Source organism: Trichomycterus rosablanca, chromosome 9 (assembly GCF_030014385.1).
Source record: "Trichomycterus rosablanca isolate fTriRos1 chromosome 9, fTriRos1.hap1, whole genome shotgun sequence".
In the NCBI taxonomy this organism is placed as follows: domain Eukaryota; kingdom Metazoa; phylum Chordata; class Actinopteri; order Siluriformes; family Trichomycteridae; genus Trichomycterus; species Trichomycterus rosablanca.
Window position 1 is genome coordinate 7,020,492 of NC_085996.1, and position 4,586 is coordinate 7,025,077.

Here is a 4,586-nt window from a genome sequence, read left to right on the forward strand (position 1 = left end):
AAGGGGAAAAACTGACACTCCAAGGTCTCGTCACATTAAAATATTTAGTGTGTATTGGGTGACAATTTATAATTTATTTAGGAAAGTCTTTGCACTTTTGATGTACTTATTTACAAACCTCATTTGCAAAAAACTCAGTATTTTGTAAATATGAACACATTCAGAATGGGATGTCCAGAACACACTCCATCAAGGTGTTTCATCACCTTTCCTTTAAATGAGACGTTGAATGGTTTGGGAGCTGAGGACACTAATTGATGCACTTTTGCAGGTGGAATTTTCATCCATTCTTGTTTGATATGAAACTTCAGCTGCTCAACAGTCTGTGCTCACCAGCGTCTGATGCTCCTCTTGATGCTGCACCAAACATTTTCATTAGGAGAAAGATCTGAACTCCAGAGCAGGCCAATCAAGCACACGCATTCTGTGTCTATGAAGTCATGCTGTTGTAGCACATACAGAATGAGGCCTGACATCGTCTTGCTGAAATAATCATGGACCTTCTAGGAAAAGATGTAGCAGCATGTGTCGTTTTGAAATCCAGATATACGCCTCTGTGTTAATGGTACCTTCAAACTGATACCTTTCACTGATAACAGTCTGGATGGTCCTGCTTTTCCAACAATGCCAAATTTCCAACAAATAAGCTGAAATGTGACTCATCTGACCACAACAACCTTTCCTCTGTCTGTTGGTCCATCTGAGGTAAGCTCAGACCAAGAGAACTTGGTGGCATTTCTGTACATAAATGATGTATGGCTCTGTCTTTGTTTCAGGTTGCACTTCTTGATGCAGTGGTGGACTGTGTTAAGTGACAATGGGTTTCCAAAGTACTTTTAAGATCTTGTATAACTATTTATCACAGTAACGTGGCTGTTTCTCGTTCAGTGCTGTCTGAGGTTAATTGAACAGTGGCTTCCTGCCTTGACTGAGATTTTTTAAAATCCCTGAATCTTTTCACAATATTATGTACAGTAGATGGTGAAAGATCTAAATTATTTATCATCTTGCATTGAGAAATGTTTTATTTAAACTGATTGACAATTCTGTCACAAGGTTTGGTATAAACTGTTGAGCCACAACCTATCTGTGCTGGTAAAGACTGATCCTCTGGTGGATCCAATTAAGATTCCCTCACCTGTGACCAGTTTACTTGTTTATTGTGGAACGTTTCAAAACACTGTAAATCTTTAAACTTTTACAGAATGTCCCAACCTTTCTAAAATAGGGGTTTGCAAAAGTTACTATATGCAGATCTTTCAACTGTACCATAAAAATCATATTATTTTACGCATTTTTTGTTTGCATGAAGGTGCCGAGATTATGTTCAGTTGGTCTATCACAACCATGAATAATTCGTTTGTGTTTTTCTAATTAGTGGCTCTGCTTCAGCCCGCCTAAAGCACTGCGAATCTAGAGAAGTTTTCATTCATCAGTAGCCAGTTGCATTTTTCCTTTTGTTACGTACATTGTTTGTGAAGATGAGTGCACAACCAAGCACAAATAAACCAAAAACGGTTCGATTCGGGCAAGAACACTGCAAACACACTGCAACGTTCCTACGTGGAAGAAGCTGAGAGAGAGATTTTAAACCTACAACCTGACATTTATATGAAGTAGAGGCCTCTGCTGGACAATTTTGGAACTTGCTGGCTGAGGTAAAATACCCTAACATCAAACTGTGCCACATCTGCCAGCATTTTTTAAAGATCAACCTACTTGTGTAAAAGCTTTTTCCCCCACATAAAAATAATGAAGTCTAAATATCGGTCTACACTTACTGATGAACACTTGAAAGCTGCTTGAGAATTGGCATCAGCAGCTACTGTAAAGACGACATTAACCTGTATGCTGTCCTCACTAAAATTCATTGGAAAACAATTTAGCTATACAGCTAGCAAACAAAAATTACTATTTCCAAGTGCGTATCCTCTAAGGAACAGGCAAGTGTTGTGTTTGGCAGGATTTGGAAAAAACAGGTAATCTTCTATTTTGTAAAACTATGAAAAAGAACAAACATGGTAAATACTCATGTAAGTATTACAAATCAGTGTGAGTAATGAAATCTTAGAAATATTAACAAACCATAGTACAATTACTATAAACAAAGCAAAACTCACAGATAAAGCCGGGTTCTGCGAACTTTAAGGCAAAGAAGATGATTAACGGAGCTGCTCACTCTACAAACTCCTGAAGAGAAAAGGAGTTTCTGTGCTGCTCTCCGTTTCCTTTCTACATCATTTCTATCAACAGACTTTCTATTCAGAGCAGCTACTGGCAACCGCCACTAGGTGGTAATAAAGACCAAACAATGAAAATCGCTACACTGAATCCAATGCACTCCCCGCCTGGCATATTAAGAAATATGCCACTACACATAATGACCCACAGTCCATAGAGTCTTTACAGAAGAATAGTTAAGTTGTAAGCCGAGGCCTATGACAATTACATTACTAGCAAGTCACGTAACACAGCTATTCTGTTATTGACTCATGTGCGAGAGGCTGTTGAGTTAAAGGAGAGGTCTCTTGGGTTTGCTCGTCCTCCTGACAAAGAAGAAGGACAACCTCAGAAATCTTGACTGTCTGATTTCTTGTCACTTTGACTTCCACTTTCCTAACCAGTCCATCTCGGCTGGGAATGGCTTTCACGATAACTCCCATTGGCCACTGATTTCTTTTTGCTTGACTGTCTTTCATTAGAACTATGTCTCCTTCCTTGAGATTGGGTTTTTGTGATTGCCACTTCTGCCGACTCTGAAGTGTGATCAAATATTCTCGTTGCCATCTAGCCCAGAAGGTCTCTGCCAAGGCCTGAACTCTCTTCCATTGGTTCTTGAGCAAATCTCCTTTTGAAAACTCAATGGTAGGAGAAAAAGGTGTGCCTGTTTTCTGTGTCAGCAGCATAGAAGGGGTTAGAATGAGGGGAGCCTCTGGATCAGTGGATACGGGAATGAATGGCCTCGCATCCACAATAGCACTAACCTCTGCCATAAAGGTAGTAAGGACTTCATGGGTGAGTTTAGAAGGTCCAACTTCAAGGATCATGGAATCTAGAATTCGTCATGCTACTCCAATCATGCGCTCCCAAGCACCACCCATGTGAGAAGCGTGAGGAGGGTTGAAAACCCAGGTGCATTTTTGTTGAAGGAGGTAGTTTTCTATGTTTGAAGGACCAGGGCATGGTAAATCCATTTTCAGCTCTTTACATGCACCAATAAAACTGGTCCCACAGTCTGATCGAAGCTGTCTGGCACAACCTCGGATGGCAAAAAATCTCCTGAGTGCATTTATGAAACCTGAAGAGGTCATGGTTTCAATTACTTCAATGTGAATGGCACGCGTGGACATACACGTGAATAAAACTGCCCACCTTTAATTCTTGGCTTGCCCACCTCTGGTACGACATGTGAGGACTTCCCATGGCTCAAATACGTCAAGTCCTACATAGGAAAATGGGGGGTCTACTTGTAGGCGTTCTGCAGGTAGATCAGACATTTGTTGTTGCTCCATCCTTCCTCTCAGTTTTTTGCATGTGACACACTTGTGAATGCAGCTGTTGATGAGGCGTTTTCCTCCCACTATCCATAGACCACTGGCACGAATTGCACCTTCAGTGAAATGTCTGCCCTGATGTTTCACACACTCATGATGGTGGCGGACGAGCACAGTTGCTACATGGTGACGGCTTGGTATAATGAGAGGATGGGCTTCACACACCGACAACCCATCCATACACATGTGCCATCCGACACAGCCACGATTGCTTAATGGAATTCTGAAGCATTGACCGGTGTGACTGAGACGGGCTACAGCTTTAGTAAGTGAGTTCCACTGGATCTATGAGGTCATATGTCATCTCATTCTCAGTGTTGACATCTGAACTGGTTGGCTTGGTCAAGAAAGTTGGTCCAGTCAGCCATGTAGTGCTTGCAAGCTCAACAGCTGGAACAGACCGGGACCCATAATCTGCAGGGTTTAGCTCAGAGGGAACATAACTCCACTGTTCTGGCTGTGTTGACTGTCGGAGACGTTGTACACGATTACTCACGTAGACGTAAAATCTTCTCGTCTTATTGTGAATGTATCCTAATACGACTCTGCTATCGGTGTAGAGTAGTACTGCATTTACTTTAAGATCAATCTCTCGGATGACAAGCTCCATAATCTCAACGGCCAATACAGCTGCACACAACTCTAACCTGGGGATTGTCAGCTCGAGCTGGGGTGTGAGCTTGGACTTACCAAAAACAAAGCCTACCTCACCGTGACCATGCCCATTTGTAACCTTTAGGTAGGCCACTGCGGATATTGCTTTGACAGAGGCATCAGAAAAAACACACAGTTCTATGTGTTTTGCTTTGGACGTAGAGATAGACGTATACGTGCGTGGGATATGCACCTCCTTCAAAGCTGACAATAGAGGGTTTTCCATCCACCAACTTTTTGCGAATTTTGAAAATGTGCATTAAAAAACCTAGATGGAGAAGCTCAAAATTCGAAAAAAGACCCAAATATCGCAAAAAAAGTTTTCATGCTTGAACAAGGTGGAAAAGTTAGAATATCGCATTGCCGAAATGCAAAAAA